The sequence below is a fragment of the Mauremys mutica genome, chromosome 3 (genome assembly GCF_020497125.1).
Source record: "Mauremys mutica isolate MM-2020 ecotype Southern chromosome 3, ASM2049712v1, whole genome shotgun sequence".
Lineage (NCBI taxonomy): Eukaryota > Metazoa > Chordata > Testudines > Geoemydidae > Mauremys > Mauremys mutica.
The window spans coordinates 26,826,336-26,852,335 of NC_059074.1; the positions used below are offsets into that span (position 1 = coordinate 26,826,336).

Genomic DNA, 26,000 nt, shown 5'->3' on the forward strand with positions numbered 1-26,000 from the left:
ATGGGGCTGAGGGGTCTCAGTGCCTGTTTTCCCACTTTACCCTGGGACTGGGGAGTCCCAGTGCCTGTTCCCCCTTTACACTGGGGCTTGGAGTTTCCAGCGCCAGTTTCCCCCCGCTACACTGCAGTTGGGAGGGGGGGTCCCAGAGCCTGTTCCGCCCCCTTACCCTGGCTTTGGGGAAGGTCCCAGGCCCTATTCTCCCCCCCCCCCTTTACCCTGGGTTTGGTTGCTCCCAGTGCCCGGGGTCTGCCCGTTAGCTCGGTGAGGGGGAAGGTGGGAATCCGCTGCCCTGTCTGTCAGGCCGAGGAGGCGGGGCTGGGGGCGAAGTGCCCGCCCACAGCGAGCTGGGCGGCTGTGATAGGTCACCAGGCGGAGGGGGTGGGGCAGCGTGCGCCGCGCCCCCTGGGCTGGGCGGGCACTGGGCCGCTGTCGCGCGCGGAGGCGGCGTTGGAGCGGGTGGCTGCTGGCGGCGGAGCACAGCGGCTCAGGTAAAGGAGTGGCGGGGAGAGGTGGCGTTGGGCCCGCGTCGCCGCTTGCGTTGCCCCGGGAGACCGTGCGGGTGGGCGCGGGGGCATGTGGGCGCTGACCAGGGTACGGCCGCGCTCCTCGCTGCTCCCGCCTCGTGGGGTCCTGCTGGCTCCGGGCTTCCCCCCACCTCATTCGCTGTGAAGGCGGGTGGCACCCAGCGTCCGGGGCTGCTGCTCCCCCCGCCACTTCCCTGGGGTTTGGGTGGGAACGTGGGGCTAACCCGTGTTATTAGGGATGGGGCGGGGTCCCAGTCTGCTCCCCCTCCCCGCGTACCCGGGGGCCGCAGGGCCTGGTCTGCTCTCCTGGAGCACCTGCGGGCCCCCAGTGAGGGGCTAGCACCGCACAGACACTTCAGCAAATAGGTGGGCAGTCACATGCTCAAAGCGCTGACACATTTATTTCAAACCGTAGCAGGTGGGTGAGGCAAACAGAAGTAGGGTGTGTGGGGGAATAATGCACAGGTATTTAGGTGGTTGAAGGAGAGGGTCCTTCATGTCCACTGGGCTCTATGGTTGTGTAATTTCCGCCCCTTTATTATAGTTTGTGCATCCAGCACACTGCAAAATGTGTTTTACGCTTTGAACTCACCGTTTGCCTATAGATAGGGTGAGGCAGTACCAAAGTGAGACTCCATTTGCCCTCTTTTCTTTTAAAAACAACATTTACTTTGTTGTCTTCCTGTGAATCATTGAGACTGCTCAGGCCTTACCAACGCAGAAAAGTTTTACCTGTTATACTGGTATAGTTATATCTGTATAATCCCTGTGAGGACATTCCTATTCTGGTATTAGGTTGGTTTTCTTTTTTAGCTTAAACCTCTTTCAAAGTACCATAAACTAAACCAAAAACTACCTCTGTTATGAGGATGGGTGGAAAAGACTTCTTTAACATTGACTCCACCCTCCTGGTTGAATCCCTAAACCCCTTTCTGTATTGTGATGTTTCTGACATTGAACTGATGCCACGCTTGATTTTACTCATTTTTTAATTTAGCTTCAAGGCAGTCTTCCTTTTATTTTATTGATCTGGCTTTCAGTATGCTAAGCTCTCAGCATTCCTGTTTTATGTGCTGACATCGTATGTTCCATAAAGCGCTAGAAAGACTTTCACTTTTCTCCCTTTTTAATTTTCATGTTCTGCTGTCTCTTTTTTTTTTTTTTTTTAAATTTTGATTCTTCCCTTCCCTTCTCTCAGCATCTCTGCATCTGCTTAGTTAGAAATGTATAATAATCTAAACCTCATTTTCACTACTTGGAGAAATGAAATGCATTTATGACATAAGATTGCCTTTTGAGTACCCAGCACTTGACTACAAAAAACAGAGAAACCTCATGCCAGGTGGAGAAAAATAAAGCTAATTCCTTGCCTGTTTTGTAAGGTGTGATGTTATTAAATTTTCCTTTTTAGTAAAGTGTAGAGAATATTTGTACACCAGCAATTTTGTCATTTTTCTCTTAGACATGATTTCTGTGTGAATACAAAGTTTCTTTCCTAACTCCCTATGTATTTAGTTTAAATAAATACAACTATGAAGCCCTATAGAGATCAGAAATTTCTTAACCCTCCCAAGGCTATACTGTAATTTGTTCGTGGGCATAAAAGAAAATTACAGATTACATGAGAGTAACATTAAGAGCTTGACTTAAACCCACAAAAGTGGAAACTAACAGTTAAGGCTAAAATTCTTCCAAATGTTACATTTTCGCCTAACTACTGCAGCACATCTGGTTTATAAGATTGTACCTAAATGCAGCTAACTATATCTAAGAGTTTCAGGATTGCTTATTAATTCCTTTGTGTTCTGAGTACTTCATATTTTAGTGCACTCCCTTTTTAATTTCCTTTTATGCTACCCTCTTATATCCTTTATGTAGTAACTCTTGAATTCCTGTTTCCTTCCACCCTCAATTTAAAAAAAAAATCCATATGTTAGACATTAAAAAGTCAGTACTTGTTAGTCAAAAGAAAAAATAAAGGTAACGGGGAAACTGTAGTAATGTTGGATACTATTGCGTAGTAACCATTGGCAAACATTGACACTCTAATGGTCATCAGAGTAGCTGTAATTGTCATAGTGCTGGAGAGATTCTTTATTGTCAGTGTGCTGAGGTTTAGAATGTCTTCATAACACTGCTTTATATGCTCTGCTTTTCTCAGGCCAAAAAAAATGTTATTTAAAATTAGTGTTTAAAAATACATCTCAGAAGTATCTGGGCTACACAGTGCAAATCATTTCGACTAGAATGAAAATTTCCACCTTAAAATAGAAGTCCTTTTTTGCTGATGTACAAATAACCTCAAACTGGTTAGTCCTCTCTTATCAGTCACATTTATATGCATATCTGAATATCCTGTAATAATAGTGTTTAATGTAATTTGTTTTTGTTGGGCATGATGCAAAATGCCAGTGGCCTTCTTTAAAACCATTTTAACAACTACGTTCAGAAACTCCCTTTCTGCTGTATACATAAAGTTTGATCATTCATTTGCTAATTCATGTAATAATATTCAAAATCACAACACTTTCACTTTTCACAACTTAATCAAATTATTCAGCTGTAATTCTGATGATCTGCTATTAAAATCCTGAAAATAAATTGATGATGCTAATGTTAACCCTTAACTTCTGTGTCCCAAGTGGACAATAAAACATATGTAGTAAATATATGGGGATTCGGGGGAAGGGGGGCAGAACCTGCTAGTGCTATCCATGTATGGAGTTGTACTGACTACACTGCGTGTCATGGTTTTGGCTCATTGTTAACACTCTACTAGTAGTACATTTCATGCATCTCATTCAGTTTTACTTCATTGTTCCTAGGTATGGTGAATAGAGAAAATAATTTGAAATGAGTGAGTTAAAATATTCTATACTGAACTAGCCCAAAAGCTCAAGGAAAAATGAGGTAAAATGGAATTTCTCTGAAATTATACATATGGTGTAGGCTATTGGGTTTTTATTTGTAGTTATAAAATGCAAACTATGATAGATAATAGTTTCCATAACAAAGGGTGTAGGACATAATACTGTGAGCCACTGAGTGTCCTCCATTTTCACTGAAATGGAGAGCATGCTTTTATTTTTCTATATGTTTGTACAGTGCCTAATCCTAACTGGAGTTTTTTTGATGGTACCACAATACAAATGATTTATTGACACAGAACAGTTTTTTTGGGGCCATATCTGATTATGATTATGGGGGCACTCATTCTCAATTCAAATATTTTTAAATGTTTGTAAAGTTTTGTTAATTTTGAGTTCTAGAAATGGCCAAAACTGGAGTAATTTTTACTTTATCCTAAATAAATATCAGTCAGTTCCAGTGAGATTCAGATGAATAATCAGTTTTATTTCACAAACTACTTTAATAATATACAAATCAGTAAAGCACTTTAAAAACTGCTGAGGTATGATTATCTAATTTAGCCCCTGAGTTATGATTAGTCACTTCTCTGGGATTTCACTGTTCTCTCTCCTAGTTTATAGTGCTGTGTGTTTCATAGACTTTAAGGTCAGAAGGGACCATTATGATCATCTAGTGTGACCTCCTGCACAATGCAGGCCACACAATCTCAGCCATCCACTTCTATAACAAACCCCTAACCTATGTCTGAGTTATTGAAGTCCTCAAATTGTGGTTTGAATCGCCATGCAAATCAGCTTTCAGGATTGGGGTCCTTAGTCAAAAGGAATAGTCACTGTGCTTGAAGTGAAGCGCACAATAAATCTTTGAAGGATTCAGCCGTAGATGTTTGAGAGATTCCGTTTTGTGTGCGTGTGCAACTTTCTGTGGCAGAGGTTCTCAAATTGTGGTCCATGGACCACCAGTGATCTGTGAACTCCATTCAGGCAGCCCACACATGAGAATGAAGGGCCACCCACCTAATTAGTGGAGCTGTGCAGGTGTGGCTCTGCTAATTAGGGGCCTGGACACTGGAGAAGATTCACATGTAAGGTGAGGTGTGGCCTTGGGGGGAATAAGGGGTAGGTGGGAGAGGGTAGTGGGATGAGACGAGGGCGTGGGGGGAATTTGGGATGCGCAGAGCTGTGGCGACGAGAGAAAAAGGTGACTTTCCTCAGCTCCAGGGCTGCAGCTGCTGGGGGACAGACGGCCCTCCTTCCCAGCCTCAGCTCTGTGGCTGCTGTGGCGGTGAGAGACCCCCTCCTTCCCAGGCCCAGCTTGGGGGCTGTCTCGGTGGGGGAGAGAGGTAAGAATACTGATATTAAAATATGAATTGTGCGCTTATATTTGTAGACCAAAACCAGTTTGTTTATTAAGAGCTTTTTTAATAGAGCATTTATACAAAGCGCTTTACAATAGTTAACTAATGGTACAAACAACATTTGGAAAGATCATTGTTGTCCGCCGAGACCCTCAGCAATTTTTAAGTAGTCTGCGGGGGGGGGAGAGGGAAGGAGTTAGAGAACAACTCTTCTAAGATACAGGTCTGCTCGTATAGTAGTTCTGGGTAGAATGGTCTATCGGCAGTCCTGTTTGTTCTGGCAATAAATATTGGCCCAGTTTGTAAATGTATTCCTACTTTGATCTGGAGGACAACACTGATGTGGTATGAGAATGATTATATAGGTTGTGGAGTGTGTTTATCAGATTCCTGGGTTTAGTTCTCTAGTGCTCTGTGGTGACTTGTCAATTAATGACTCATAATTGGACCTTAGATTTTGCATTCATAAACCTTCCTATTCCATTTACTCCTGGGGGAATTCTGCGTCAAAAAATTAAAATTCTGTGCACTATATTTTAAAATTCTGCATATTTTATTTGTCAAAATAACACTTTTTTGGTAATTTATTGTAAAATATCTCTCAGTAAGTATGTCTGTAGCAATACAGACCAAATAAAGATTCTGATAATTTTTTTTTTTACAAATAGATTCCTTACTAGGCACATTAATACAGAACTCTGAGTAATTAATTTAAATTACAATACATAACTGTATTTCCTTCACCTGTCAGAAGCAGTACAAAGGCTTGGGGGAGTCAGGGGTAATGGAGGAGCTGAGAGAGAGGGAAGGAGCCTGGAGTGAACCTAGAGGGTTGTTGGGTGTGGGTGGGAGAAGTATGGAACAAGTTTTTTTGGGGGGGAGGGAGAGGTGGGATTGTGAGGGCGTTGGGAAGCCTCCCTCATGCAGACCCTGGCTGACCCCAAGCCTCTTCCGCACATCCTCATGGGTCTCTGTAGACTCCTTTCCTATTACCATGTGTCCCTGCAACCTCCCTCCCCACTCAGCCCCTGGCTCAATGCTGTCACTCCACAGGCTCCTGAGCCCACACCCCAATGTGTCCCCTCACTAGCCATTCTGAACCCCAGTCTGTGACCTCCCCCAGCAGCCTTGTGTGCCCCACTCTGTCTGTCCTTATGTGGCTCCGTGGGGAGGGTGCTGTGATGAACTTCTAGTTTTGGGAGAATTCTGCGCCACTGTGCATGCACAGAAGTTTTTTTTCCCCCCCACAGAAAATACCTTCTGCCCCAGAAGTATTGCCGTTCTTCCTTTTGCCAACTAGAGGCCCACTGTGGTACCAGAACAGCTGGCTGGGTTCATGTTGCTGGCTGTTTCGATGCCACAGCAACTTCTGGTGGGCAAAATGTGGAAAGGAACTGCAGCACGTTTTGGGCAGAATGTATTTTCTGCAGGAAAAATAAAAATTCTGCGGGACACATGAATTCTGCAAATGCGCAGTGGTGCAAAATTTCCCCAGGAGAATCCATTATCCTGTTGTGGTGTTTCAGTGTTCTTAAGGGGGGATTGTAGGCATAGAAGGTCCATGGTGTATGTAGTTCCTTGATGCTTTCATTTTGAAGCAAATTTATGAGTAATGCATGATTTGAAGGGTTTTTTTTAGTTGGAGTTTTTCCTGGAAAACATGGCATTTTTTTCCTTTCTCTAGATTACCTTGTAGGGGCCTTGTGCTTCAGTAAGTCTAAGGCAAGACTTGACCAGATTATGACAAGATCATTTGTATACCAGCTGACTATTTTTTTTTTCTTGAAGTTTTTTAGTAAGAGCTCTGGGTAAGAGCACAGTTTGAGCAGTGTAATTTGATCATTGATGTGTAGGTTGAACATGTCTGGATTGATACCATGGTCCTTTCTGCTATCTTGTCACTTGATGGCATCTGTTTGCACATGTAGTTTTTTGTTTCACAGAGAATGGATTGGTACATATGCTAATTAATCCACCATCATTTCCATTTTGCAGAAACCCAAAGTTCCATCCAGGATGTCACATTGAAGAAGAGCTCTGTGTAAGCTCAAAAGATTATTTCTCTCACCAACTGGCACTGGTCCAATAAAATATATTACCTCACCCACCTTGTATCTCTGATATCCTTGGACCAACACAGCTACAACAACACTGCATAGATTGATTCAAAGTTTTTTTGGGGGGGGGAAAGAGAAGCTTGAAATGCACTTCCTATTTTTTTTTTAATATGTTGATTACCATTCTGTAGTGCAAAGATGGGGAACATTGGTTTTGGGTAGTCCGATGATATTGGCTAGTCTTTTGATGATAATCAAGTAACTTGAATATCTTACTGATGTTCCTTCTAATACAGAAGAATCTGTTTTTTGAGGGCTGAAGCAGTCCCAGCATGGTGGTTAGCCCATATGATCCTGTCTCCGGTAAATGGACTCCAGAACTATGTTGAAACAGCTCCTATAAGTCTTATTACTGTGCACACCTAGAAGTTTGAATTTCTCCTTTGATATATTATTTGGGACTTGTTGGATCTAATTTTCTGTGGATTTTATTTGAATTAATAGATTGCAATAGAAATGTGTGAGGACAGGTTTCATAGGCTCCAAGGCCAGAAGGGACCATTATGATGATCTAATTTGACCTCCTGTGTACCATAGGCCACAGATCATTTCTCAACATCCAGTCTTGATTGAAAAATTGACAGTGATGGAGAACTGAACATGAACCTAGGTAATTTTGTTCCAGTGGCTAATTATCCTCACTGTCAAATTTACGCCTGAATTTCTATAGCTTGCAACTACCAGCCATTGGATTGCATTTTATCTTTCTCTGCTAGGCTGAAGAGCCCATTATTATATATTTATTCCTCATGTAGATAATTATAGTCTGTAGTCAAGTTACCTGCTGTCCTTCTCTTTGTTAAGCTAAGTAGATAGGCTCAAGGAGCTCAATCACTATAAGACAGAGTTTTTAATCCTTTAATCATTCTCATGGCTTGTCTCTGAACCCTCTCCAATTTATCAACATCCTTCTTGAATTGTGGGCATGAGAACTGGACACAGTATTTCAGCTGTGGTTGTACTAGTGCCCACAGAGGTAAAGTAACCTTTGTACTCCTACTCCAGATTCCCCTGTTCATGCTTCCTAGGATGACATTAGTTCTTTTGGCTACAGCATCATATTGGGAGCTCATGTTCAGCATATTATCCACCATGACCCCTGAATCTTTCTCAGAGTCACTACTTCCCAGGATAGATTCCCTTATTCTGTAAATATGGCCTACATTCTTTGATCCTATATGCATACACTTACATTTAGTCGTATTAAAATGCTTGTTTGCCTGTGCCCCGTTTACTAAGTGATCTATATCACTCTGAATCAGTGACCTGTCCTCCTCATTATTTACCACTCCAACATTTGTGTCATCTTCAAACTTTATCAGTGATGATTTTGTAGGTTTTTTTTTTTTCCTTCCAGGTCATTGATAAAATGTTAAATATTGTAGGGCCAAAAACTGACCCCTGTGGGATGCCATTGAAAACTGACCCCTGTGGGATGCCACTGAAAACTCTTGAGACCTATCAGTTATGCAGTTTTTAATCCATTTAACATGTGCTATGTTAATTGTATATCATTCTGGTTTTTAAATCAAAATACGGTGCAGTACCAAGTCAAATACCTTACAAAAGTTTGAGTATATTATGTCAGCACTCTTACCTTTATCAACCAAATTTATAATCTCATCAAAAAAAGTTGTTAGTTTGACAAGATCTATTTTTCCATAAATTCATGATGATTTACATTAATTCCACTACTCTCCTTAAATTCTTATTAATTGAGTTCTATTATCTTGCTGGGATTGATGTCAGGCTCACGGGCCTATAGTTACCGCGGTCATCCCATTTACCCTTTATAAAAATTGACACAATATTAGCTTTCTTCCAGTCTTCTGGAACTTCCCCAGTGCTCCAAGTCTGATTGAAAATCACCATTAATCTTCCAATAACTTCCTCAGCTAGCTCTTTTAAAATTCTTGGATGCAAGTTTTCTGGACTTTCTGATTTTAAAAATGTCTGTCTTTATTAGCTTTTGTTTAATATTCTCCAGAGGTACCAGTAGGATGATGTAGTTTCATCATGAAATAAAAATACTCTTCATCTTTTCCTTCAAATACATAACATAAATATTTACTGAGCACTTCTGCCTTTTTTTGCATTATTATTGATAATGTAGTGTTATGGACCCATATTATTGTTAGGTTTCTCTTGTTCCTAATATTTTTAAAAATCCTCCTTATTGTCCTTAACTTTGCTGGCCATAGGTTTCTTCTTGTGTCCCTTGGCTTCTCTAATCAGTTTACTGTAATGTCTTACTTCTGGTTTATATTCCTTACAATGAGCTTTACCTTTCTTTCATTTGTTATATATTTTTAATTTTTTTGTAGGTGTCTTCACTTCCCCTCTAAGCCAGATTGTGGGGGTTTTTGTTTGTTTTTTTAACCAGCACAGTCTTCCTTAATTGTTGGATTGTGGCTTTTTGGGAATCTGGTAAGGTGTTCTTAAATGATTCCCAATTATCATTCACATTTTTCTGAGTAGTTCTTCCTTCTAGCTAATTGGCTCATGATTGTTTTCAGCTTTGTGAAATTGGCCCCATTAAAACAACAAATATATATATTACTGGGTCAGACTCATTCTGCTTGCACGTTATAAGTATGACCAAGTCATGATCACTTGTACTTAGAACTAAAAATTAATGTTAGTTTATGATCAGCTCCTTGTTAGGACAAGTTCTACACTAATAATTTTTTTTCCCATGTTGACAGTATAATTTTGTAGTTGGGAAATTGTAATCTGTAATGTTTAGAAATTCCAAAGAAATTTTAGTACTGGCAGCATGAGACCTCCAACATGTATCATTTAAATCAAAGCCCCCCCATGATCACATACCTTTTCTCCTATGCATTATGGATAGATACATAAGGAGGTGGTTATCCTTTTCCCTGTTGTGATTTGGTGGTCTGTAGCAGACACTAATGAATACTGTATTTGTACTTTATCTGTTAGAACATTGATTCATAAGCATTCAGGATCATTTTCTTCTGAGTTATCAGTAACTCAAACAGGGAGGAAGGATTTTCTCATAGTATTTAATATTTGTTTAAATGGCTTGTTTCTAGATTGGATCTGGAAGTTGAAATTGCTAGGATTCTTTCTCTTCTGAGTTGTCATTATTTCTAGAAACTATTAGCGTCTAATGGTGCTTCAGCCTGATAATACCCTCCCTTAGTATAATTTGTTTTCCTCTGTTAGCGCATGATTATGTAATTTTGTAGTTCTGCAGTTCTCAAACTGTGGTGTAGCCTGCTGGTGGTTTCCATAGAGGAGGTTCTATGCTGCTTGCGCCTTGTTTTCAGATCTGAAGGGCTTGGACATCTGTAGAAGCAGCAACAAGGCAGAGCCACCATAATTGCCTCCAGTAGAAGTGGCTCCTGCATAGAAGAGGAAATGGGAGCTGTTCTATATTCATCTACATTACATCTTTAATATCAGTGATGTAAGCTCTAGCATAGACCATGCTTAGGCATTTTCAGCACTGTCTCAGAGTAGGGTTTCACAATATGGTAATGAAAATGTCAGACCCTATCTACTCTAGTGCTGGCACTGCTGCTATCACCAATGCAACTGTATCGGTGCTGGATAGTGAGTATGAAATTCTGTAGTGTAGACAAGGCCTCGGAGACAGGAACTGTCATCTACCAATGAGAATGGAGCTACCAATTGTCTCAGGAGCTGTCAGCTAGACAGGAGCAACCTCTACCACTACATAGCTCTCTTATGGTAGTTCCCTTCTTCCTGCACATAGGTCTCGATGTGACAGGCCAGAATTTCAAGGGAGTGGGGGAAGAATCAATGAGTTCTTAAAGAAATAGTTGCAGATAGCAAGGGGGGAAGTGTGACTTCCCTCCAATAGAAGGACAAAATAACAAATATAACAAACACAGTAAACAATATCTAAATACTTTCCTAATGTTATATTTCCATATAAACAATTGTAATTACTACAAGGACAGTTAGTGATTACAAATGAGATTAGGACTGGGATATTGGAAAATGGGGTCCATGAGACTCTCTCAAAGGTAGTCCATGCTGGGAACATTTGAGAACCCCTGTTAGTTTTATCAGTATTGAACAGATTAGTGTCTATATGGTGTATGTCCTGAAGTTCTTTATAGTTTTTCTTTGTTTTTGCATCAAATGTTTACCTCTTTTTTAAAAAAAAAAATTGTGTGCTTTTAATCATTTATGTTGGTTGATTTCAGATCTTGAAGTGAGTGATTACATTTTTTACGAGTAGAGAGGCTCATGGTTTGAATGTTTCCCTTGTAATTGTATAGGTTTTATGGACAGATCATAAAGGTTTTAAGTGTGTGGCTAATTGCTTATCCATTAATATAATTGACGTAAAACTAGTTAGTTACATTTTTGACAAGCATGGTTGGGATTTGACTATTTATTTGTTCATTGTCATAGATAGTTGCACATTGTCTTTTACTGAACTAAAAGTAAATCTACCTTTAAAAAAAAAAATCCCCTTTTGTTCTGCTATTGAAGAACACTGGGCTGCTAAGTCCTTGCAGTCTGAGTAACCACAATTGTAGTAAATGTTAATAGTTTTGTGAACACAGTTACATTCTGTATGATCTGTTTTATTTATAAATCAAAGGGTTACTGTCAGGTTAAAAATCACATTTAAGAAGTATATTCCTTGCTTATGTTTGAAATAATATTTGATTATTAAAACAAAATTTAAAAACATTTTTCACTATTTATGCTGCTAAATGCAAAGAGCAAATCCTATGGCTATAAACATTGACTAGTAAGTTTCTAACAAATTTCACTTTCAGGTTGTCATGTACTAGCAGTGATAGGCTTGCAAAAAAAAAAACCAAGGTTGGTTTTTGTGTGTGTGTGTGTGTGGTGGTGGTTTTTTGTTTTTGTTTTTTAAAACTGGTCACCAACCCTACATTTTGAATCATATTTGACCTGACAGTGTCCCTTGTTAAAAGTTTGCATCTCTTTCAGTTAGTTTTAAGGACCAAGGCTCTGCTATTTCAAATGCTTACACATGTTCTTAACTTTAAGACTTGGCCTATGATCCTGCGAACACTTACGCTTGGTTAACTTTGTTTGCTGCATCAGTGCCCAAGAAAGCAGGGACAGCTTGGTTACAATATTAAGTGCAAATAGCAGAGTAACAACAGGTGGATTTTGGATCTGAGTCTGCAGCCCACATCTTATGGGGCTGGTGACTAAGTTGGACCTATAAGTAATCTGTATAAGCAGTTGTAGTTAGGCAAATGTGTGCATGTCAGGAACATCATCATTTGAGTTGGGCCAAGCTTCCTAATTGTTGTCTGAGTTAATGAGGCCCCAAACTGAACTTTGTTTTGTTAATAATGCAGAACAACAAAACTCATTGAAGGCATATGGAATGGCATTTACCTTTCTACAGTTTGGAGCCTTAAAAGGTTGACAATGTCTTCTGGAAGGCCAAAGTTTTGTAAATTACATTATTAGTCCTTTTTTTTTTTTTTTTTTATGGTCCTGTTTTGTTGAGCTGCATTTGTTCAACAAAAGGATGTGGAGGCAATCACCAAAATGTTATAGAACACACATAAGAACGTAGAATAGTAAATACTGTGTTAGCCGTTTTGCATTTTACTTACAGTTCTGAGTCAGTATATCTGATTCCAAAAGATAAATTCATATACTACTGATATGGCATTAATACAAGAATGGAATGTTATGTATTTAATTTGTATTTGCTTACCTGTGCTGCATCTTTTAGTTCTTAATAGTCTTTAAAGTGTAGCCAGGAAATCATGAAATATTTTGTGACAAGTAACTATGTATGTATTAGAAAAAATATTGATCTACATTTGTGCTTTCAGTGTATGCACTCTTTTTTTTTTTCACTGAGATAGGGATGAGTGAGTAGTAGAGCAGCTCACAACATCCTAATTCATATGCTGGTGCTGAAGGGAGCAGTTCGTGTAGTGGTGCTGACTTCCTTCTATTCTTTTGCCCATAAAAGGAGAAAAACGCTACCATATGACTTTCACTGGAGAGAATCTCAAGGCAAAAAATGCATGTTTTAAAAATTGCTTTAGGAAGTTTATTCTGTTACATTGCTTGCTGTATTCTATTTCATGTAAAAATGTCTAAAGTAACTCAGATCTCTTTTTGGTTCCCTCCCTCCCCCCTCAGTTTTGTACATCTCAGTTCATAACAATTTTTTAAAAGGGAGACCATATTACTGGTGAAGAATAGATTTAATTCTTCCTGAATACTTGATAGTTACACCTTCAATGAAGATCTGCAGAATTGAAATATATTTTGTTCTGATGATTTTTTTTGGTTAAACAACTTTGAACTAAAGAGAGGATTCTTATGGGGGGGGGCTGGGTGTAAAGAGGATGGAAAGTAAATACTGTATCACCTCTTTCACAAAGCCATTTCTAAACCTTGCAGAAACATTTCTCCTGGGGCTGAGAGAAACAGCTTTCCAGAGCATTCTTCCATCCTGTGTTAGTGACTATCTACACACCCAATCACTTAAGAATCACTTGGATTTTACAGAGTATGATGCAGTTTTGTCAATAACATTGTTGTTTTGGCTACTTTAAGCTAAAATCTGAAATTTTAAAATATGAAATTTTTAGCGAAAAGCTGTGATTGTAGATTGGCAGCTGTAGAAAATCATTCAATTGTGTGAATATTTGTATAATGTCAAAAAATTACACATGTATTGCACATTAGGGACCAGATTCTTTACTGTCTTGCAACCCTGTGTAATCACTTACACTTATGCAAAGTGGGTTACAGCTTTTTTTTTTTTTTTTTTTTGACTATGTCAATGATACTCAGACCTCAGTGGTTCAGGAGCCAAATTAATGATCAACATTACCCAAAAGAGCCACAGTAGTGTGAATTCATTGTTTCATTTACTTTAGTATACATTCATGTTTAAACAATATGACGGGGAAATGTTTAGTGTGTGTATAATATATAAAAATTCTCACAGCAAAATAAGTGACCAAGTATTATTTTATCACCTACAATTGGTTAATAACATAATAAAAGCATCCTGATTGGTTGTTAATTAAATCACATGGTGTTTTAATATCATGTGCTGCAAATAGCTGCAGGAGATGCATTAAAGAGCCACTTGTTTAGTCTGAGTATGACTGAACTAGGCAGTATTTCATACCCACTTTGTACCTTGTGTAGTCATTTATGTAAACCACTGGAAAATCTCATCACTGGCAATTAAAGAGTCATTGCTTTGTTTCTTTTAATCAGAATCGAGGGGAAACTATTGTTTTAACTATGAAATTAAAATCTTAAAAATCTAGAGCTTGGTGCCTTTTCTTTAGGATTAAAAAGTTCTTTAACAAATTGGTGTTAACAAACAAAGAGGATTATCTGGTCTGAAGTAACTGCTATAGTCTACATCTGCTAATCTGTTTTGGAAACAAGTGAAAACATAAGATGTCATCCCCTTCCCCCCCATTATTCATAAACAGTAGCAAACATAGAACCTCCAAAAAATTGGTGATATTATTTTACATTCTCATTAGCTTCTCAAAGAGATTAAGTGTCCTCTCCAGATGCCCACATAACAACCAGCCAACTTAATGAGTGGCAATGGAGGGCTGTACTGTCAGCTGCTCTATATTGGCATACCTTCATTGAAGCTAGTGGACCTATGCCAATTTACAGCAACTGACAATTTGGCCCAGAGTCTCTTCTGGTATTGGAAACAATCCAGGGTGATTAGAATAAGGAGTCAGATGCTCAGATACAATAGAGATGGGCACACTAGTTATTTTTATTATTAAGAAGAGATTAAGAATTTCCAGGCTTCTAGATAGAAGATGCGCTTAAAATTCCATTTATTCCTCACAGTACCAAAAGTGTAGAGAGACTGTTGCCTTTGATCGCTGCAGTATGCGGATTGATATACACTAGCTGAGGATCAGGACCTTTAACATTTGTCATCTAACAAAATATAGGAAACCTCTAATCACATTTTTAACTAAATGTAAAAAGGAGCTGCTGAGTACCTCTGTGGTATACCTGGAAACTCAAAGATACTGTCTGCTGTGTCCCTGGTTAATTTTCAGAATTGTTGCTTCTGAAAAGCAATGTCTCCAGAAATGGAATTGCAGCAGCCCTCACTCAAGAGTATTATGAGAAGTATCACTTTTCAGGAGATTGTGATTCACAAACTTTCCGTTGATGCTGTGGGGTAACCTATGACCGGTTTATCTTTAGACTTTTCAGATGATTGGCTATAGGCATCCAGTGCAATGACCATGGCTATCGGACAAGGCCTTCCAGATAATTAAATTGAAGGCCTCAGCCCACCAGCATGGTGATAAGCACGCTCGCAATCAGCTGAAGTGAAAATTTAACACCCTGACACTCCGCAATTGTGAGGCATATTATAACCAAGTGGTGGATGATGTCAAATTTTACTTGTAGCCAGCATTCCACGCCATTTGCAACCTCATCAGTCAAGAGGTAGTCACTACAAACTGCATCCTGAATGACAGCCAAGGCCATCCATGTAAATCGGATGATGCCCTTCTCTCACAGGTATTTTATTTCACATTTGGGGACAATGTATACCTTCAAGTCAGCAGCACTGCTGTGGGTACCTGCATGGCCCCACAGTATGCCAACATTTTTATGGCTGACTTAGAACAATGCTTCTTCATCTCTCGTCCCCTAATGCCCCTACTCGCGCTACATTGATGACATCTTCATCATCTGGACCCATGGAAAAGAAGCCCTTGAGGAATTCCACCATGACGTCAACAATTTCCATCCTACCATCACCCTCAGCCTGGACCAGTCCACACAAGAGGTCCACTTCCTGGACACTACACTGCTAATAAGCAATGGTCACATGCACCACCACCCTATACTGGAAACCTACTGACTGCTATGCTTACCTACATGCCTCCAGCTTTCATCCAGACCACATCACACGATCCATTGTCTACAACCAAGCTCTAAGATACAACCACATTTGCTCCAGTCCCTCAGACAGAGACAAACACCTACAAATCTCTATCAAGCATTCTTAAAACTACAATGCCCACCTGCTGAAGTGAAGAAACAGATTGACAGAGCCAGAAGAATACCCAGAAGTCACCTACTACAGGACAGGCCCAACAAAAAAAGTAACAGAACGCCACTAGCTGTCACCTGCAGCCCCCAACTAAAACCTCTCCAGCGCATCATCAAGGATCTACAACCTGTCCTGAAAGACAGTCCTTCACTCTCAGAGATCTTGGGAGACAGGCCAGTCCTCACTTACAGGTTTCAGAGTAGCAGCCGTGTTAGTCTGTATCCGCAAAAAGAACAGGAGTACTTGTGGCACCTTAGAGACTAACAAATTTATTTCAGCATAAGCTTTCGTGGGCTACAGCGCACTTCTTCGGATGCATAGAATGGAACACACAGAAGATATTTATACATACAGAGAACATGAAAAGGTGGAAGTATGCATACCAACTGGAAGAGTTCAATCAATTTGAGATGAGCTATCATCAGCAGGAGGAAAAAAAACCTTTGAAGTGATAATTGAGATGACCCATAGAAGGTGTGAGGAGAACTTAACATAGGGAAATGGATTCAATTAGTGTAATGACCCAACCATTCCCAGTCTCTGTTTAAACCCAAGTTAATTGTATCTAATTTGAGTTCAGCAGTCTCTCTTTGGAGTCTGTTTTTTTTGTTGTTGTTGTTGCAAAATTGCCACCTTCAAGTCTGTCACTTAGTGGCTAGAGAGGTTGAAGTGTTCTCCCACTGGTTTTTGAATGTTATGATTCCTGATGTCAGATTTGTGTCCAGACACAAACTGGACAGTCTCTACGCGAAAGAATAAATGGACACAAATCTGACATCAGGAATCATAACTGTGCAGCTGTTCTTGAGTTTGACTATGGAATGAACGGTGGATTTTTAGCCATAAAAAAGATATTGTTACACTAGAAATAGCCCTTGTGTTTGGTTACTTTGTTTTTTCCCTGATATTTACATATGATTTTTAAAGCTTTGGTAATCTTTTGAAAGTATGAGAGCCCAATCTCAAATCTTCCAGTATGCAAAGGATTTTGGCAAAAGCCGTTCCAGTTTATGTAAATATTTTGTTTTAAATGAATATAGGTATTATGACAAGCAGCTAAATTTTACAAGGCATGCGTCTCACGCATTCCCATAATTTAGTTGAATTCTTAACATAATGCACATGCCTCAGTTGCATGAAAACCACTTGCACCAATCTTGGCAGCAATTCATCAACTTAATCCCAAATAATTTGAGGCAGTTCAACAATAATTGAATGTTTGCATGAATAAAAATTAAATATTTTAAAAATTCAGCTCTGCCACACCTCTAAAATTGTTTTTCTAAGTCTGATTTAACAATGTTCCAAATTTCACTTTTTAAAGAATGAGTATGGGCTTTCTTTGATATAACCCAATTTGTTTTCTTTTTAAGCTAGGGAAGTGTCGTCATCTGCAAAGTTGAAGGAAAGGAAAAGCGTAGTGATTCTGGGTGTGATCCTGAGTGTTTTATGTGACAGACGGATGCTGAGTTTCTAACTCCATCATTCTAGATTGTTGAACCTGAACTGGAACTACTATCTTACTAGGTAAGAGATTGTCAAGTGTGTGTGATTTTTATATGCCTTCCCCTTTGCAGTGTTTAAATGAAAGTAAATTTATATTCTGAAATGTAGCATATTGTAGAGTGTGTATTTTTGTTAAATGTGCTTGGCTTTATTAGGGGTGCCTGCACTGCTGAAATGATTGGTACAGTGTTCCCATGAGAGAGACAGCAGCAGCAACTCTGCATGGAACAACTTTGAAACAGCTGGCCATCAAAGTGTACTATGGAACTTTTAGTGCCCGGCAGGCTAGAGCACTGTACATTTACACCCCAGCTTGAGATGCACTAAATTGCCTTATAAATGGTCTCTTGGTCTCCCTCCAAGAAAAGACTTTTGAGACATCATGAATTAGAAGGGAGCCTGGTCTAAAAGACCCTACATACACAATGGTACTCTGTCCTTGACAATGAGGTCTCCCATCACACTTCTCTGGGGGAAAGCCTTGCTCTCTGGCTACTGCTGTCCACCCCCTGAGGGGAACAGAAACTGAAGAGGAAAATATAATGTTCCTTTTAGCACTATTAACGATGGACAAGTTCTTGATAAGAAATGTTGGGGATCTCTAGGGCAGCATGCCACAGAATTGTTCTCATCAGCTCTGACTCAGACGAGCTGCTTTTCACCAGCTCTTCTTCTTAGCTTGTTTGAAAACTTTTGGCAGATGTTGGAGTTTTGAAGCGGACTGTCCCTTGTCAAATCCTTACGGGAGGGACAGTTTTGTTTTGTTTGCATAGTGTTTGTTTATGAGACAAGGCTCATTAGAGGAAGTCAGTTTGGGCTAGTGGTTCCTAGCAGAAAGAAAAAGAGCCCTCAGATATGTGGAAATGAGTCTTTAGGATAGCTGTTCCCTACTCTGGCAACAGGACAGCTGTTGTGCATTATCTAGCATGGTATGCTATGAGCAAGTGACCCCCAAAAGAAACATCAAAGAAAAATCAGAGTTATGAGCAGAAACAAATCAGTTCATCACATCAGAAGTCTGTGTCATTGGGGATGTCAACAAAACAGATTTGATTCAGCCACACTCCGATAAACCCAGGGAACTCAATACTAATATTACAGATATGATGTAAAAGGAATAGAATAGAACCACTAGCAGATTTATGGATTCACTTTAAGGCCAGAAGGCACTAAAATGATTAAATAGTCTGACCTTCTTTATAACATAGGCAATAGAATTTCACTCAGTAAGTCCTGCTGTAGAGGGAAGTATTCTTCTCTACCATGTAAAGTTACGCCATCAAGTCCATAAGTAAACACACACTGAGGTGCAGTTAGTAATCAACATAGATGCTTTGGCATTTGGGTCTCACTTATTTTTCTTTCTTGGTCTGCGTTACGGGGGTCTCATGAATGAATCCTATAGGATTTAACAGAAAATTGTTACTGACAGATTTCTACAGGATTTTTTTAAGTATAAAAAGACATACAAGTATAGAAAGGATAGTGCTCTCAATTAAATTCTAGGGCTCATGCTCCTTTGAGAGGGAATGTGCTGCTGCCACTTTCACAGGGAGGAGCCGAGGGGCTCCACAGCCAAAAGCCATTGCTCTCCACTGAACGGGGGAGAGCAAGTTGAGTGAGCAAATGAGTGAATGGCTGTAGGTGTAGAGGGGTGTGTGTGTGTGTGGAATGGAGAAGAAGAGAAGAGGGGATTAATTAAGGCACAGGACAAGAGATCTGGGGCGGGGGGGGGAAGTGAGGCAGGGGGGAGAAGGAAGAGGACTAGGGTGAAAGTACTGTTTGAAAGAGGAAAGGATATAGGTGGGTGAGAGAAGAACAAAAGAGAAGAGGCTCTATCACAGAAGAGTCTGATCCATAATAAAAAACGAAGTAAAGGTAGGAAGGAATAACAAAAGCATAAGATATAGTTAATGACAAGTTTTTTTAAAAGTTTATTAAAAAAAAGGTTAAACAGCATTACAGTCAAATACAAAACACTACTATCTTTATTCTGTTAAGTGTCAGGGTTGTGGCTTATAAAGGCTCTTGTGGTACAACTCTTTTTTTGCATGAAATACTGATGGTGTGAAAATTTTGCAAGCCCTGATTATTTGTTCTTTTGTTTCCAATACATTATATATCTAACATTCAGTGGCTTATTACCAGATGACACACAAGTTTGTGTATATGTTGTCTACATTTGCAGGAACTTGTTTTAAGCTCTAAATGAGTTGCTGATTGTTTAGCTAAACTTTCATAGCTTATTCCAGCAAAAGATTGTGACAAAATAATGACTTTGGCAACACTTGTCTATCTTAGTCACAACAGTTACTGAAAGTTGAATCAAAATGTCAGGGTGGGGTATTAATGATTATCCTTAAAATGCTGGGTACGTTTCTTACTCAGAGCTGTGCTTATGAAACTTTGGAGACATTTGCCACTTCTGTCATCAGTGAAAAGAGGAGAATTAAACTCTCAATTTGCTACCAAAAGTGGGTTCCAGTAGAGCTATTTGAAAAATGAAAAAGAAAAAATTGCAAAAAGTAATTTAAAAGGCTATTTTTACTTGGCAGAGTTTGAAAAGAACCTTTTTTTTTTTTTTTTTTTTTTTAATTGGCAAATGAAAACTTCCAGAACTATTGTTACCAAACACTGTATGGAACTGACGACACTTTGACATAGTTTTTTTGCAATTTTTCTTAATGAAGTCTTCCGTTTTTGAAAGTTTCAACCAGCTGTAAATCTTTCCTTTTAATACTTATTTCTGGAAAACTAAGATTCTTAAAGAACTTGTGAGAGAGCTATGAACTCATTTTTTTTTTTTTACCATCTGAGCCATCCAAGCCTTCTGATAGCCAACTTCAGCATGTTATCCAAATATTACAACAGTATCTTGGGGGGGAAAAAGACTAGCCTGGACAGTATTTTAGCAAGATTTAGTATGAGTTCATAATGTGGAGATCAAGGGCTGGCCCACAATATTTTGGCACCTGAGGAAGGAAGCTCAAATGACGCCCCCATGTCCCCTCGATTGGCCCAAAACTTTGAAAGGCCTCAATTTTGCTGCCTTCCTGTTCTACTCCTCTCATGGTACTGCTCTGCTACCTACACCAATAAAGGAGAACTAACAACTTAAAATGCCTTGTTCAAAAATTTTAAGTAACACTTAACTTTCAAACGCCTGAACGGCAAATATAACTTTTCTTGTCTGCATAGTAAACACTGGCATTTTTATCTGTTTGAATAATCAAAGTGGTGCGTTCCGTGCCTTCTTGGTTGCAAAGATTTGAACTGCTTCCTGCTGAAGATCCACAGTCTGGGCCAGCTCATGCTCTTTTGAGATGGCTGCAAGGCCAACTACAATGACACAGGAGAGGCTGGAGCTTAGATGTGTTTTTATTAACTTCAGCTTGGAGAAGCTGCATTCTCCACTGGCAACTGTTACAGGAAGTGTTAGAAGTATGCACAGAGCAACAAAAGCATTTGGAAAGAGGATGGTCATCTTATTTGTTATATTCCAGAACAGCCTTTGGAGTTGATCCTGCTGAAATGTATCTTGAAAGGGCTTTCAGTTCATCACCTAAATCACTCACATCAATATCACGCATGTCATCATGTGTCAACACTGTCTCTAGTGCCCTTCATTGCTGGTGTAGGTCTTCTTCAGGTATAGTGAGGAGTTTTGGAATATCATACAACATCCCAAATATACTGCTCTGTTCCTTGAGCTGCATGAGATGTTCTTCAACTGATTGTATTGCACAATCTAGCACCTGGTTAAAGAATTCAACTTTGAATTGTTGTTTGGGGTCTTTTATGGGATTATCCCGTGCCTCGTAATCAAAATGTCGTCGTCTTCGGTGACTCTTGTATTCTTGGATGGATGGGAAAATAGCTTCAGTGTGAAGTTCCTCTGCCAACTTCTGTGTACTCTTCAGAATGTTTTGAAATCCCTCATCTGACCGGTAAGACTTTAGGTATGACTTTTGTTCAGTTGTTCCATTGCTCCAGATATATCAAGGTCAACACCTTGGAGTCGCTTGCTTACAACATTTATTTCAAACAGTATGTCATGCCACAACACTAAGATGCACAGAAATTTGAAGTTATGTATGTTTCTGGTGATTCCATTTCCCTCTGCCACTGTTCTCCCATGAACAGTTCCTGTCATAGCATTATCCTCCATAATGGCAATTATGGCATCTATCTATCTTCCTAATTTGGTGTTTGATAGGCTTTATTCCCTCCACTTGACTGTCCTATTATGTGGCCCTCAGTGGTTTCCGTGTCAGAGAGGATGTTCCCAGATGTTGCTTCAAAATTCTCCATCGATGAGTTGATGCAGAAAAAAATACATAGATGCTTTGAATTACGTTTTAAAAATTCAGCAGCGTCATTAGAAGCTAATGCTGTGTCACTGACCACCAAGTTCAATGAATGAGAACTGTATGGGACAAAAAAAACTCAAGGGTTTAGCTCTCGATCCGTGTCTTCACTCCTCTCTTCTTTCCTCTTATGTTGGCACCATTATCATAGCCCTGGCCTCCCATGTCAGCTATTGCAATTCCCGTATCTTCCAGCTTTTTAAGAAGCACATTTGTCATACCAGCTCCTGTAGTATCATCAATGTCAATAAATTCTAGAAAATGCTCTCTGACAGTCACCATTGCTGGGACACTTTCACTAGTTACAAAAAGCACCATTAAAGTCATTTGTTCCGTATGGCTGATGTCAGGTGTGCAGTCCAGAATAACAGAGTAATATCTTGCTGACTTCAGATCTGCCACGATCTTCTGTTTGACTTTTCTTGCCAGTAACTCTTTGATCTCATTTTGAATGTTTTTTCCCAGGTAGTGGTGTGTGTACATTTCTTGGATGGTGACTCTTCTTAGATGCTCCCGGAGTACAGCATCAAACTCAGCCATCAGCTCCACAATATTAAGGATGTTTCCATTGTTTGGCACATGCAGCTGATCTGAAGTGCCACACAGTGCTAGGTTTTGGGTAGCAAGCATTCTCACAATGGCAATGAGCCTTTTCAGAACATTTTGCCAGTAAAGAGACTCTGATGCAATCTTCTCTTGATGCTGATCGGCTATGGTGGCCTTTAACCTTAGTCTCATCTCAAGCACTTTCCACCTATGGAATGCTCTCTGGTGATTTGCTGCCTTCTCATGGCATGCCAGATTTTTAGCCACTTTTTTCCAGTCCTTTGTTCCCATAGAACCCAATGTGGCTGGAACATTAGATTGGAAGAGTTTGCAACAAAAACAGTATGCAGTATTCTGGGTTTTTGAGTACATAAGCCATGGCCTCTCCACTTTGTCACCATTGGGGATTTCACACCAGTAATATGTTGGATGGAAACTCCTATTTTCATAGTCTTTGGGGAACATGACGTTTTTCACTTGCTGAGGTCCATTCAGTACAATGAAGTCCCTCAGGCTACTGCTCAAGTGGGTCCTAGATCATCTAGACTTAAGGAACAAAACTTGGCAGCAGCTGTTTCTTGTGCCTCCACCACATTCTTCTCAGATCTACACTTTTCTTCTGTGCATGGTTACATCCCTTTTGAGATAGAGATATGGATGCTGCAGTAGCTGTCAGGTCACCTGCACTCTGACTAACTGGAAGATCAGGCATCTCTTCACCACTCACTTCCTCACTGGGGCTGGAAGGCTCACCGTGAATGTTTGTGTCTATGTATCTCAAGAGAGCTCCTTTCTGCTTAGATAGGAAAAACTTCCTTTGCTTGCTTTCTTTTTCTGAATTCTGCCCCAGAGGGGCGTTCTCTCCTTTCGCTCATGACTGCTGTTCTGTGCCAGCTATAGTGGCTCTCAACACTCAGTTGAAGGGGACAAATAAGCAGGCTGGTAGCAAGGCCTGAGCAAGGGACGATATCCGCATCTTAAGGGCCTAACTGGCTCCTAATACTTCAGTTGACTGCCTGTTCTCCTCAAGTGGGTTCAGGGAAGCAGCAGGAAACAGGAAGCTCCCTAAGAAGCTGGTGTTAATCAATCCAGGCTCCTGGGGGTGCTAGAGAGGTACATAAGAGGCTGCTCCTCCTCCTCCTCCTCCTTTCTCTCTCCCTGCAGCTCCTGCTGCTTTCTGTTATTCCCTCTCACCTTTTCTCCTGCCTGTCTGTTATGTCTCTTGTGCCCTCCTTCCTCCAGCACAACACTCTATCTCTCTCTGCATCTAGAGCAGAGAGAATACATATGCACCAGCAGCAGACACAGTTTTCTACATTCTGGGTCCTAGTAGCATGTCTCCCTCTTCCCCACAGTATGGCATCTGAAGTGGCTGCCTCAGTTCACCTCATGATAAGGCCAGCCCTGTGGAGATCAATGTTAACCAGTGAACTGTGGTACTCTTGTTACACACAAATATTATGGTGTTAGGCACATTCATAATGCATGAATGTCTCTTGACCAATAGTTGAAATAGACCCCAAACTTTCACTAATCCTTTTCAAGTGGAAGGACCAAAATATGTAACTGCTTATAACTATTTTTCTTTTTAAAAAAAAAGGTTGGTTAAGAAATAAACCCAGAAACATCTTGTAGAGCAATCTAGGTATTCAGATTCAATGACAAAATGATTCTACTGCACATGCTTACTTGAGCACTCTCTTGTTTTATCTATCATAAGCATTTATGTTGTTTCTGCTCTCATGCACAGAAACAAGATTGGCATAGAAATGGTCATATAGGATTCAGCAATCTTTTGAAAGCCTTCCCCCACTTATGCCAGTTTTTGCTTACTGTGGATTTTGTTGATGCTGTTGTATTTAATATTTGTATTGTCATAGCACCTAGAGGCCCCAATCTTGTGTAACCCTTCTTCCAGGTGGAGCAACAAGCGGGTTCAATATGTCCCACTTAACAATACAGCACAGAACCAGCTCAAGCCCCATCCAGTAATCTGGGAAAATTAAACATCACCCTTGGGCGCCTCTAAGAGGTAATGTTTCCCCAATCTCAAGCACAGAGTCTGTGTATAGCACAGAGAACTTTAAATAAAGAAGGAGAAAGGAACCGGGCATTAATTTGGGAAAACACCACAGCCATGATTTGAACACATCTGACCATGAGCAAAACACCCACCCTAGAGTACATTGGGCAGCGTCCTTTGCCTCATTTTCTCATTTTGCAGTGTGAAAGTCTGACAAACAAATGTTCCTTTAACATGCCGCACCCGACTCATAGCTGCTGTCCTTGGTCAGCGAAGACCCATTTAGTGTTGTGCTCACATGAGTTTATCTCCCACCCTGGGAGGGGATGTTGCTGTTGCTGCTGTTGTAACTGGCTTACCGTTGCTGTCATTCACTCTGTGTCGCTGCCTGCTGCCGCCGCACCACCATTTGCTCCACTGCAGTCATTTGTTGTGCCAGTGTTTGCTCCTCCTTACCATCTGCTCTACCGCCGATGAAGTTGCACCATCGCTTTCTCCTGCCATCTGCCTCTCTACTGCAACCTATGCCAGTCAATCTCTTGAGGTGTCACCCAGCTCTCAGTGATTTCAGCAGCAAGTGAGGGAACCTCACTGCTAGTGCAGGCTGTGCTGTCTCTTCCACAGAAATGCTGTCTCACAGCAGGTCAAAGTCTTAGCACTTGGACCTGATTATCAGTGATTTCAGCTTCATTGATCACTTAACAAAAGAAAAGACTCAACTGAGTCTAATCAGCTGTCTTTAAACAGTGAAGAGGGGCAGGTCAAATGGTGCCTACAGCTCTTAAGCAGAGTCCATACCACCACATAGAAACACCCGTCCCTACCCTCGCTCCCCTCCACTGAGATCTGGCATATGACCCCTGCTTCACAAGTTCATTTGAGTGTGACCCCCTTAATCAGGACAGGCTAAGTACAGTCCTACTGCCCTTTACCCATACAGTAAGAGTAACAACACTTCATTATCTCTGTATTCAGTAGTAAAGAGATTTGTAACCCAGTGCCAGGAAACATTGATCACTTGGGCAACACAGCTCTGTCTACTGGATGCCTAGGCAGAGCAGGTGTGTTCATGTATACACAGTCTAGCCCACAGTCTAGTCTTTCCCCCTCAGCACTAAATGTCAGGGGAGAGCTCGTTCAAAACCTTCTTATACATGGATGGGAGCCCCATTCTGCTAGACACTGAGCCCAGATAAAGTGAAAAAATAGTCCCTTTATCAAAGGGCTTACAGTTAAAAGATCGGACAAAAAAGAATATTTAGATACCTTGTGCACTGTTTACAATGGTGAGATCAAGATTAGTGTAATCATTACATTGTAAGATTTCTGGGGCTTGGACTGTTTTTTTTATTCTGTCTGTACAGTGCCTAGCACATTGGTCCCTGGTACATGACTGGAACTCTTGGGTTCTATTTCAATACAAATACATAATAAATAAGCAGTTTTCTGATCACACTGCTGTCTAGTCATTGTCAATTGTTCTATCAACATTGTGATATAAGTGAGTCTTAAGGAGAGTAATGTAATTGTAATTCTTTGTCATGTGTTACTTGCAGGAAGGATTTTGCAAAAAGGTATAATTTTTTTTTTAAATGGGGAGGCTTAGA

General features: G+C 40.3%; 1 protein-coding gene across 3 annotated transcripts in view; it reads left to right on the forward strand.

Annotated features, from left to right (window-relative positions):
- The first annotated feature begins 370 nt into the window (after positions 1–370).
- The window catches only part of CYRIA (CYFIP related Rac1 interactor A), a 77,035-nt gene continuing 51,405 nt past the window's right edge, over positions 371–26,000 (forward strand). For all 3 annotated transcript variants that reach the window (XM_045011316.1, XM_045011315.1, XM_045011318.1), the window contains exons 1-2: positions 371–488; positions 17,325–17,478. The gene's annotated coding sequence lies outside the window, so the exon portion shown is untranslated. The remainder of the gene's footprint in view (positions 489–17,324; positions 17,479–26,000) is intronic.